Below are 13,892 nucleotides of genomic sequence, written 5' to 3' on the forward strand. Positions count from 1 at the left end.
TTCGGTACTTGGATCGGTTGGATCGTGAAGACGTTCGACTACATCAACCGCATTACTAAACGCTTCCGCTTTTGGTCTACGAGGGTACGTGGACACACTCTCCCCGCTCATTGCTATGCTTCTCCTAGATAGATCTTGCGTGATCATAGGAATTTTTTTTGAAATACTACGTTCCCCAACAACACCCACCGCCGCCCAGCCAGTTTCATACGGTACGAGTCCTAACACCAGGACCATTGGGATACCGTGTCTAGTGTCGGCTCTCCACAATGAGCGGATGCCTAAAGATTTCAAAGGCCCTCGTAAGGTTCTCAACTACACAGCAGACCTCGAGCCGGCAACATGGATTAAAAGCTATGAGATAGCCATGGACATGCTAGATGTCAGCGATGCAGTTTGCGCCAAAATACCTAACTATAATGTTGGAGGGACCGGCTCGCACATGGTTGAAAAACCTTCATCCAAACTCAATTAACACTTGGGCAGAGTTGAAAGATCGCTTCGTCAAAAACTTCCAAGGAACCTGCAAGCACCCAATGACGATGGTTGATCTGCAACATTGCACCCAGCGTGAGCATGAATCCACCCATCATTGGTCATACCGGGTCGCAGAGATCATTCACTCTTCTGATAGCATAATGATATGTCTCCAAGTATCTATAATTTTTAATTTTTCCATGCTATTATATTATCTGTTTTGGATGTTTTATATCCATTAATATGTTATTTTATAATTAGGCACCAGAAAAAAGTCTTGATAACCCACAAGTATAGGGGATCAATTGTAGCCTTTCTCGATAACTAAGAGTGTCGAACCCAACGAGGAGCTAAAGGTAGAACAAATATTCCCTCAAGTTCTATCGACCAATGATACAACTCTATGCATGCTTAACATTCACTTTACCTAGAACAAGTATGAAACTAGAAGTACTTTGTAGGTGTAAAGGCATAGGTATGCAAGATAACAAAGAGCATGTAAATAAAAGATAGGGGCTGATTAGATAAAGAAACAACTAAGTTAGTTTTAGTAGAGAGCTTTTTGTCACGCAAGAAAGTTATTTGTCCCTAGGCAATCGATAACTAGACCAGTAATCATTATTGCAATTTTATATGAGGGAGAGGCATAAGATAACATATTTTCTCTTCTTGGATCATATGCACTTATGATTGGAACTCTAGCAAACATCCGTAACTACTAAAGATCATTAAGGTAAAACCCAACCATAGCATTAAAGTATCAAGTCCTCTTTACTCCCATACGCAAACAACCTACTTACTCGGGTTTGTGCTTCTGTCACTCACGCCACCCACCATAAGAAAATTATGAACATATTGCAAACCCTACAGCGGGGATCCCTCACACTTGCGCGACATGGAGAGCACCATAGGACAACACCAATAATAAAACATGCAACTCAAACCAATCACGATCATCAATCAACCCATAGGACGAAACAGATCTACTCAAACATCATAGGATATCCATACATCATTGGGAAATAATATATAGCGTTGAGCACCATGTTTAAGTAGAGATTACAGCGGGTAAAAGAGAGGTTACACCGCTGCATAGATGGGGGAGAGAGTTGGTGATGATGGCGGCGAAGTTGTTGGTGTAGATCGCCGTCACGATGATGGCCCCGGCGGTGTTCCGGCGCCATCGGGAGAGAGGGGGAGAGAGCCCCCTCCTTCTTATTCTTCCTTGACCTTCCCCTGGATGGGAGAAGGGTTTCCCCTCTGGTCCTTGGCCTCCATGGCGCAGCGGAGGGTCGGGAGCCCTTCCGAGATTGGATCTCTCTCTCTCTCTCTCTGTTTTCTTCTATTTTTGCGCTCCCAGATTCTAGCCTTTCACCGATTCTTAAATTCCCAGAGATCCGTAACTCCGATTGGGCTGAAATTTTAACACGATTTTTATCTAGATATTAGCTTTCTTGCAGCGAAATAAGGGCACCAACCGCCTTACCGGGTGGCCATAAGGGTCCAAGGCGCGCCCCCTGCCTTGTGGCCCCCTCGGGCATCGTCTGGCGTTGATTCTTTTTCCCAAAAATCACATATATTCCAAAAAAATCTCTGTAAGTTTTTATCCCGTATGGACTTTGTTTGATATGGATTTTTTGCGAAACAAAAAACATGCAACAAACAGGAACGGGCACTGGGCACTGGATCAATATGTTAGTCCAAGAAAATCATATAAATTGTTGCCAAAAGTATATAAAAGTTGTAAAACATTGGCATGAAACAATCCAAAATTATAGATACGACGGAGATGTATCAGCATCCCCAAGCTTAATTCCTGCTCGTCCTCGAGTAGGTAAATGATAAAAAGGATAATTTTTTATGTGGAATGCTACCTAGCATAATCTTGATCGTATAATCTAATCATGGCATGAATATTAAGACATGATTGATTCAAAGCAATAGTTTATCATTTGACATAAAGACAATAATACTTCAAGCACACTGCAATCATGTCTTTTCGAAATAACATGGCCATAGAAAGTTATCCCTACAAAATCATATAGTCTGGCTATGCTCCATGTTCACCACACAAAGTATTTCATCATGCACAACCCCGATGACAAGCCAAGCAATTATTTCATACTTTGAATGTTCTCAAGGTTTTTCAACTTTCACGCAATACATAAGCGTGAGCCATGGATATAGCACTGTAGGTGGACTAGAAGGTGGTTACGAGGAGACAAAAAAGGAGAAAGTCTGCTGAGAATACCTTGCTGAAAACCGCTTGTCATTTCCTTCTGCTTCTCGTTGGGTTCGACACTCTTACTTATCTAAAGGACTACCATAGATCCCCAATACTTGTGGGTCATCAAAGTCTTGTGTGGGAAAATAAAATATCCTACTGATTTTCTAGTTCTTGGTTCCCCACAAGATGACTTTAGTCCCATTATCTTTGGTATACCTTTCTTGAACACTATCAATGCTACTATAGATTGTCATAGACAAACTGTCAGTGTTAGCTTTAGTGGTGAGTCTCATGAATTTAATTTCTCTAAGTTTAATAGACAACCTCAAGATAAAGAACCACCTAGTAAGGATGAAATAATTGGTCTTGCTTATATTGCTATGCCTCCTATTGAACCTCTATAACAATATTTGCTCGACCATGAAAATGATATGCATTTACGAGAAAGAAATGAAATAGATAAAATATTCTTTGAACAGCAACCTCTACTTAAATACAATTTGCATATTGAAACTCTAGGAGGTCCTCCTCCACCTAAAGGTGATCCTGTGTTTGAATTAAAACAATTGCCTGACAGTTTGAAATATGCTTATCTTGATGAGAAAAAGATATATCATGTTAATATTAGTGCTAACCTTTCAGAACATGAAGAAGAAAGATTATTGAAAATTCCGAAGAAGCACCGAGCTGCTATTGGGTATACTCTTGATGATCTTAAGGGCATTAGTCCCACTCTATGTCAGCACAAGATTAATATGGAACCTGATGCTAAACCCGTTGTTGATCACCAACGACATTCGAATCCTAAGATGAAAGAAGTGGTTAGAACTGAAATATTAAAGCTTCTGGAAGCAGGTATAATCTATCCCATAGATGTTAGTAGATGGGTAAGTCCCGCTTATTGTGTCCCTAAGAAGGGAGGTATTACTGTTGTTCCTATGAAAATGCCCGCAAAGAATTGTTACTGCTATAGAATGGTAATGATTTCATAAAATTAAATAAAGAAACTAGGAAAGATCATTACCCCCTGCCTTTTATTAATCAAATGCAAGAAAGACTATCTAAGCACACACACTTTTGTTTTCTTGATGGATATTCTGGTTTTTCTCAAATACCTGTATCACAACCTGATCAAGATAAAACCACCTTTACTTGTCCTTTTGGAATTTATGCTTATAGACGTATGCCTTTTGGTTTATCTAATGCACCTCCTACCTTTTAAAGATGTATGACTGCTATATTCTCTGATTTTTCTGAAAAGATTGTTGAGGTTTTCATGGATGATTTTTCCGTTTACGGAACTTCTTTTGATGATTTCTTAAGCAACCTTGATCGAGTTTTGCAGAGATGTGAGCAAACTAATCTTGTCTTGAATTGGGAGAAGTGCCACTTTATGGTTAATGAAGGTATTGTCTTGGGACATAAAATTTCTGAATGAGGTATTGAGGTGGCTAAAGCTAAAGTTGATGCAATTGAGAAAATGCCCCTAAAGATGTTAAAGGTATTCGTAGTTTCCTCGGTCATGTTGGTTTCTATAGGAGGTTTATTAAAGACTTCTCTAAAATGTCTAGGCCTCTTAAAAATCTTTTACAAAAGGATGTTCCATTTGTTTTTTATGATGATTGTGTATAAGCCTTTGAAACACTTCAGAAAGCCTTAACATCTGCACCTATTGTTCAACCACCTGATTGAACTTGCCTTTTGAAATTATGTGTGATGCTAGTGATTATGATGTTGGTACCGTTCTAGGACAAATAGTTGATAAAAAATTAAATGTTATCCATTATGCTAGCAAAACTCTAGACGATGCCCAAAGAAATTATGCTACTACTGAAAAATAATTTTTAGCAGTTGTGTTTGCTTGTGATAAATTCAAATCTTATATTTTTGATTCCAAAGTAATTGTTCACACTGATCATGTTGTTATAAAATATCTTATGGATAAGAAAGATGCTAAACCTAGACTCATTAGGTGGGTTCTTTTTCTACAAGAATTTGATTTACATATCACTGATAGGAAAGGAGCTGAGAACCCCGTAGCTGATAACTTGTCTAGGTTAGAAAATATTCTTGATGACCCACTATACCTATTGATTATAGTTTTCCTGATGAACAATTAGCTGCAATAAATGTTTCTCATAACACTCCTTGGTGTGCTGACTATGCTAATTACATTGTTGCTAAATACATACCACCTAGTTTCACATACCAACAAAAGAAAAAATTCTTCTATCATTTAAGACATTACTTTTGGGATGACCCACATCTTTATAAAGAAGGAGTAGATGGTATTATTAGATGTTGTGTGCCTGAGCATGAACATGAACAAATCCTACTGAAATGTCGCTCTGAAGCCTATGGAGGACATCATGCGGGAGATAGAACTGCTCACAAGGTATTGCAATCTGGTTTTTATTGGCATACTCTCTTCAAGGATGCCCGTAAGTTTGTTTTATCTTGTGATGAATGTCAAAGAATTGGTAATATCGGTAAGCATCAAGAAATGCCTATGAATTATTCACTTGCTGTTGAACCATTTAATGTTTGGGTTTTTGATTATATGGGACCTTTTCCTTCCTCTAATGGGTATACTCATATTTTGGTTGTTGTTGATTATGTTACTAAGTGGGTAGAAGCTATTCCAACTAGTAGTGCAGATCATAACACTTCCATTAAAATGCTTAAAGAAGTTATTTTCCCAAGGTTTGGAGTCCCTAGATATTTAATGACTAGTGGTGGTTCACACTTTATTCATGGTGTTTTCCGTTAAATGCTTGCTAAATATGATGTTAACCATAGAATTGCATCACCCTATCATCCTCAATCTAGTGGTTAAGTGTTGAACTTAGCAATAGAGAAATAAAATTAATATTACAAAAAAAATTCAATAGGTCCCGAAAGAATTGGTCTAAGAAATTGGATGATGCACTTTGGGCCTACAGAACAGCTTATAAAAACCCTATGGGTATGTCTCCTTACAAAATGGTTTATGGAAAAGCTTGTCATTTGCCTCTTGAGTTAGAACATAAAGCTTATTGGGCAATTAAAGAACTCAACTATGATTTCAAACTTGCTGGTGAAAATAGGTTGTTTGATATTAGCTTGCTAGATGAATGGAGAACCCAAGCTTATGAAAACTCCAAATTATTTAAAGAAATAGTTAAAAGATGGCATGATAAAAGAATCCAAAAGCGAGAATTCAAAGTGGGTGAATATGTTCTTTTGTACAACTCTCATTTTAGATTCTTTGCAGGAAAACTTCTCTTCAAATGGGAAGGACCATATATTATCGAAGAGGTTTATCATTCTGGAGCTATCAAAATTAATAATGCCGAAGGTACTAACCCGAAGGTGGTCAATGGGCAAACAATTAAACACTATATCTCAGGTGCGCCTATTAATGTTGAAAGCAATATTATTCAAACCATGACACCGGAGGAACACATAAAAGAAACCTTCTGGAACACTCTAGAATCGTGAAAAAGAGGAGGTACGTGATACGGTAAGTAAACAGACTCCGAAAAATCTGCAAAAATATTTTCTGCCAGTTTTGGAATATTACAAAAATTAGGAAAATAAGAAATAATCGGGAAGGCAACCGAGGAGGGCACAAGACACCAGGGCGCGCCTGCCTTGCCTAGCGCGCCCAGGTGGGTTGTGCCCACCTCGGGCACATTCCCGACTCATTTTCCCCTTGTTTTGCTTGTTTTCCAAGATAAAAAAATCTTTATATACCCCCCAAAAGTACTGACCTTCATATCGCAGAGAAATCTTCTGTTCTTCTTTCTTACTGTTTTCTGACAGATCTAGATCGCCATGGCCGCTCCGAGCTCCTCCAAGGACACTTGTCGAAGGTGATGAAGCACCCTCAAACCATCGAGATGCGTGAGGGGTGCTCCACATCCGGGATGTTCAAGGGCCCAAGGGGAAGGGAACCGTGGAGGCTAGGCTCGAAGCCATGGAGTAGGATGTCTTCAAGTGCAAGGGGATGGTGGAGCGTGGACTCAACGCCAATCACATCATGATTACGGATTTCACCCGTGATCACAAGGTGGATGGCCGGTCCATGAAGGACATCGTCTTCACCCTCAACGAGTAAATCAACTTTCTGCAAAGCCAAATCTATGATCTCCAAAACCAAGTCTTTGAATATGTTTATGAGGCAAGGTTTAAAGGTATGAGTTTGGCTGCCAGTTGCAGGACTCGCGAGACTCGTGCTTCCTCTTATGATGGTGAGCCACTGCCATGGAAACCGGAGGATAAGCTCGTTACTACCTCATCACCACCATCATCATCATCTTCACCACCAAAGGAGACTTGAGTACATGGTATGGGCACTCCCCTTGGCTTGTGCTAAGCTTGGGGGAGGTGCACAGGTATCGTATCACCACCACCTTCTTTGCCTTTATTTATCCTAGTTCGATCTTTAGTTATCTTTTGAAGTAGTTGAATAAAAGTTAGTTCGATCTATCTTCGAGTGTTTGCTTAGTGATATATCTATCTATGTAATCGTGTGCGAGATATATAATAAAGAGTAGTTCGAGTTTTGCTTTCTCTACATTTATGTTTCAACCAAAATAAAAATAAATAATGAAAAAGATTATATGCTAATCTTATGTTAAGTAATGACATCACATAAATAAAAGTACAAGTGGTAAAATTTATTAGAGATTGACAAACATTGCATTGGTCAATGATGCAATTCATGAAAGAATTAATAAGGGAAGATAAGATTCACATGCAAATACACTATCTTTGACATATTTTATGATTGTGAGCCCCCATTAAAATATTATGCCAAAATTGTTGACGTTGGACAAGGAAGACAACGTAATGATTTATGTTTGTTCATATTCACATAGAAGTTATATTGTCATAGATACTTTAACATGTGGTGCTTGCTCAGTATCTTTGCTAGCCAAAAACTCCGCACTAAGTAGAGATACTACTTGTGCATCCAAAAACCCTTAAACCCAAAATCTTATTTTGAGAGTCCACCATATCTACCTATGGATTGAGTAGGATACTTCAAGTAAGTTGTCATCGGTGCAATAAGGCAATAAAATTTGCTTCTAAATATGTTGGATCATTTAGTGTAAGAGAAAATTGAGCGTTGTACGAACTTGTGATGGCAAAGTAATAAAGGCGACAGACAGCATAATAAAGGTTGCTATCATAAGGGGCAATATAACGTGACGTTCTTTTGCACTAAGAGATTGAGCATACAAACCAAAAAGCGCATGACAACCTGTGCTTCCCTCTGGGAAGGGCCTATCTTTTACTTTTATGTATTTACTTTTATCCAAGAGTCAAAGTATTCTTCCATGTTCCTTTTTATTTTCTCCTTTTGCAAGCATCATGTGGTGAGGAAAGATCTAGGCATATATATCTAGTTGGATATGGGTGAGCATGAGTTATTATTGTTGACATCACTCTTGAGGTGAATACGTTGGGAGGCGAAACTATAAGCCCCTATCTTTCTATGTCTCCGGTTGAAATTTTTTGCCCATGTGTATGAGGTGAGTGTTAGCAATCATAGGAGTTATATGATGGTTGAGTATGTGGACTTGCCTAAAGTCTCCGATACAAGACCCTTCCTGAAAAGATGATGAATTGTAGTTGCAAAGTTGACTGAGAACATAGTTTCTTGGTTTTCAATAGAGTTTATGCTTTTATTTCAATATTGTGATAAATTGTTACTTGTTCATGACAAGTTATATGATAAAGTTATGTGATAAAGTTCTATGATAAAGTTTGTTGCTGCTATAATAATATGCATGATGCTTCTATGTCCGTATTTTGTTTTTATCGACACCTCTCTCTCTAAGCATGTGGACATGTTTTACGATTTCGGTTTTCGCTTGAGGACAAGCGAGGTCTAAGCTTGGGGGAGTTGATACGTCCATTTTGCATCATGTTTTTCTACTGCTATTTATAATGTTTTAATGCATAATAATGCTTTATGGAGTAATTCTAATGCTTTTTCTCTCATAATATGCAGAGTTTACACAAAGAGGGAAAATGACGGCAGCTGGAATTCAGGACCTGAAATAGCTATGTCGGAGTTACCTATTTTGCACATCTCCAAATGAGGTGAAAATTTACGGAGAATTATTTTAGAATATATAAAAATACTGGAGCAAATAACTACCGGAGGGGGCCCACCTGGTGAGCACAAGACGCCAGGGCGCGCCAGGGCCCCCAGGCGCGCCCTGGTGGATTGTGCTCAGCACGGCTCACCTCTGATCCCCATCTTCTGGTATATAAGTCATTTTGACCTAGAAAAAAATTAGGAGAGGACTTTCGGGACGGAGCGCAGCCGTCTCGAGGCGGAACTTGGGCAGGAGCACTTTTGCCCTCCAGCGGAGCGATTCCACCGGGGGGACTTCCCTCCCCGAGGGGGAAATCGAAGCCATCGTCATCACCAACAACCCTATCATCTTTGGGAGGCCAGTCTCCATCAACATCTTCAACAACACCATCTCCTCTCAAACCCTAGTTCATCTCTTGTGTTCAGTCTTTGTACTGAAACCTCAAATTGGTACCTATGGGTGACTAGTAGTGTTGATTACATCTTGTAGTTGATTACATCTTGTAGTTGATTAATATATGGTTTATTTGGTGGAAGATTATATGTACAAATCCATGATGGGTTGCTAGAGCGACAGAAGCTTAAACCCTAGTTTATGCGCTACTTCATAAGGGGCCGATTTGGATCCAAAAATTCAATGCTATGGTTAGATTTTATCTTAATACATTTCTCGTAGTTGCGGATGCTTGAGAGGGGGTTAATCATAAGTAGGAGGTTTGTTCTAGTAAGAACAACACCTAAGCACTGGTCCACCCACATATCAAATTATCAAAGTAGCGAACACGAATCAAAACCAACATGATGAAAGTGACTAGATGAAATTCCCGTGTACCCTCAAGAACGCTTTGCTTATTATAAAAGACCGTTTTGGCATGTCCTTTTCCACAAAAGGATTGGGCTACCTTGCTGCACTTTATTCACCGTTACTGTTACTTGCTTGTTACAAATTACCTTGCTATCAAACTACTCGTTACCGACAATTTCAGTGCTTGCAGAGATTACCTTGCTGAAAACCACTTGTCATTTCCTTCTGCTCCTTGTTGGGTCCGACACTCTTACTTGTCAAAAGGACTACGATTGACCCCCTATACTTGTGGGTCATCACAGGGTGTTGGCAATAATGGAGGTGGACATCAGCGTTCTGGACAAGGCTCTCAGCAGCAGGGTAACCAGTCAGGTTTTTAGAGCAACCCCAAATAGTTGAATAGTGGGCAGTACCACGTGTTCACGACCAATACTTGCAAACGTGATCGCAAGCTCCACAAACGTGTTGTCAACATGGTTAAGCCGGCTATCCCTGAGTACATAAACTGGTCAGAGCAACCGGTCACCTGGAGCGGAGAGGATCATCCTCCCCGGGTTGAAACAGAAACTATCAGCAATTCCATTGGTTTATGACTATTATGATGCTAAATTCTAACAGTATTTGGATTTTGTGTGCACTACATGTCACATAGGGAAGCTAATTTTAAGGCTTGCACACCTTAAAGTCTACACTGAACCACTCAGACTCCTTGAATACATCAAGTCAAGGTAAGTGGCTCTTCCCAACCATTGACTAGACTATTCAGTCAACCATGGTTTTTGAAAGACTCATCTACACGATGGTCTCAAGTGTGCTTTATACACACGAAACCATTAGCTCATTGTCCTGAACATCGATTTCAATCAAAATCAAAATGGACAACATTGCAAAATTCTCCTTGCGTGCCTTCACTATGGCCCTAGGACTGAAATTTAGCACTTTGTCCAATATGTCTACACTCAAAATGGTTTGGTAGAATCCTTTATCCAAAGAGTTAAGCTCGTTGCATTATCTTTACTCTGGAATTGCAACTTACCAACTTTACGTTGGAGTCATGTAGTTTTACACGCTCATGACCAAACTGCATAATATTATTCCCCTCTATCTTTGATACGTGGAAATCTACCAAGTATTTCCCATCTGCTGTAATTCAGTTACATACCGACATCACCACCCGGCATACATCATTGGCCCCTCAACATATAGTTGGAATCTATGTGAGGAATAACTATATTACCATCAATACCTCAAGCCCCTCACATGGAGATTTATTCAAGGTCAGTATGTTAATTCAATGAGGAACATTTGCAGGCATTAGGGGGAGATTTCAAGTACCATAAAGAATGCCAGGAAATTAGTGGAATGTTCAACACATTTCTGCCTCAAATCCACGTACTCAAAGATCTGAACCATGTGTTCAGAAGGTTTGCACCACATTGCAAATAACCTGCCAGATTCATTTACTGACTATAAAGATGTCACACAATCCTGCAAAAAAATGTCTGAAAGAGTGAAGGTACCAATAAAATCCACTCCACTCCCCGTTCGAAGCAACAGGGGGAGATGTATGGCAAAAGTACATCAGGATTTAGCTTCTCGCAAGCAAGGACATCAGGCCTATGAATCAGTAAATGCAAGTCAATTTCACGTTGACAGACACCTAATGGGTAGTATACACCAAGTGGATGGGAAACCTCCACCAACCCAGGTCATAGTGCACACAATGAGTGGGACATCAGAATACCCGACTCAATCGCATTGGGAAATCGCGAGCAGTCACCATGGGTAACAATATTTCCATCAACTATATATATACATATATAGATTCTGGAGAATCATATAACCAGAAGTCTACAATTGTCGACATATATTTCTTAACTAGATTGCAAAATCCTTTCAAATGAATTCAGATCCAAAGACCATGGCCATGGCAAAGTGTGAACAACACTCGGACTAGACTCGAGCAAAGGTTATAATCTAGGTACAAATAAATTTGCTCAATAAAGGGAAGGTATTCACAAAAGCAATACCTACACCAGTTTTCTTCTGGAAACAGAATTGAGAAAAACGAGGTGGTGAACCATAGAGCAAGTATTGTAGCACAATGGTTCATGCAGATACCCAACTATTCTCCAGAGGCGGAATCACATTCCGATAACTTATATCATTGGCAGTACAAAATCATCTATCTCTGCAGTTGATAGATGTAGTGATTACATATCCATGTGGATCACTAGATTCAGATATATATGGTTCTCGATGGAATCTTAGTTCTAAATCGAAATGCAAACCACAACATACATTGTGTAAAACCAATAAGTCACTATAAGGCTTATTTGTTTTCAGTATATGTTGGTACAACCGACGTAGTGAGTTCCTCACACACAAGGATTACTCCTACACTAATGATTACCCATACATGTTAAGCGTGTGATCATCTAAATGACGGAATTTGAGATGAAGGATTTGGGTAAAACCTCGAGCACCTTCACTCATACATTATGGTACGCATGTTGTCTATATCTTGATTATATTGGAGAAATTGACTGTGGACAAATCTTATGCATCCATAACTCGCATGACTTCGTTCTCTAGACGTAGAGAAAGATCCATTAATACCATGAGTTGATGGGAATGCGATATTGGGATACAGAGTTCCATATCCTAGTGCCATTGGACCCACCACACATAATTGGTTGGGGCTCAAGAATATCTTTCGATATCTCCACGACATCAAACATTTTGTCCTAATCTTTTCAGTTTCAGAGAAATCTGGACACCGATATCATTGGATACATCGATCAGATCCCTACTATGTCAGATCGTAGACGAAGTTTGTGTTCCTACTAGGTGTGATAGCCATCATATGGAAGTCTTCAAAACAGACCTTAGTGGCTACATCCACCAACCATTATCTCAATGATGGTGTTGCTTGTGTTGCCCGGATGTAAACATGTTACATAGTAAGCAATATCACTATATTGCTCATCTTGCAAGTCAAATCATGCGACTAATTTGTTCACCAAGTCTCTACCAACTTCTACATTCCAGAAATATGCTCATGGAATTGGTATGTGACGGCTTCGGAATTTGCAAGAATCAGGAGGGTACCTTTCTGAATTGTTCATGTTCAAAGCACCATATTATACTCCTTTTCCCTTCATGAGTTTACTTTACAGGTTCTCATAAATGTTTTCAGTGAGGTAATATCAACATGAGATCATGTCTTACTTTCTGTTTTCCCCACCGGGGTTTTTATGAAAGTATATACGGCATATCTATTGTCCTTTGAACTCTATGGGTTTTCTCGTATTGAGTTAAAAGAGGTAATAACCATTACATGTTGCATCATTTTCTCCTTATTTTCCCACTAAGTTTGAAGGAGTTTTAGCAACATACCAAACAATATACTCCTCATTTTCCCCACAGGGTTTTGGAGGAGTCTCTAATGAAGATGATGATATTACACTAACAAGCATAGATTAGGGGAGTGTTAGGATTTAATTAATCCTATTAATCCGTGCTTAAGGAATAGATGGTGGTTGCCATATGGAAACCAACGTTGGTTCCTTGTGCCTTCTCGAATAGACCCCTTTTCACTTGGTGTCCTTTGTACCTCTATATATATATAGATGTACTCATCATCAATAAAAATCAACCATTTCACTTTTACATATGTGTAGACTCTATTGTCAAAAAGTGATCTTTGAAAAGAGTATTTCTCAATTAATGATTTCGGACGGGCCCAAGATCTGCACCTAAGAGCCAAAACGCGGGCCTTATTTGTTCCCAAAATCAGTCAGGCGAAAATAATCATTTTCCTGAAACTCAATTTATGCGACCAAGCTAGCTAGCAATTGACTCCCGGTTGAGTATTATGATCTGCGCTACGTATGTATACTTTCAACCTGATGCATGTGCGAGCTATCAGGACATAAATCGACCGACATAATGAATGAGAGAGTTTCTCAACATGAATGATGAACATACGTACAAAAGAGTCCTCAAAATGATGAATTACACAAGAAGCGACATTCTACAACAAGTGTTAGACATAGAATTAAAATAAAACAGTCAATTAGCGGTTGTGATTGCCAAACAAATAACTTAAGAATCCAAGCTTATTGGACAAAGCCATTTTAGAGATTTCAATACAGACAACATACGGAGCAAAATGAGTGAATCTATATTTTATAATAAGTCTATACATCCGTATGTAGTCCATATTGAAATCTCTAAAAAGGCTTATATTTAAAAATGGAGAGAGTATATCTGAAATACAAGGGGGTTGG

Source organism: Aegilops tauschii, chromosome 4, assembly GCF_002575655.3.
Source record: "Aegilops tauschii subsp. strangulata cultivar AL8/78 chromosome 4, Aet v6.0, whole genome shotgun sequence".
NCBI classification, from domain to species: domain Eukaryota; kingdom Viridiplantae; phylum Streptophyta; class Magnoliopsida; order Poales; family Poaceae; genus Aegilops; species Aegilops tauschii.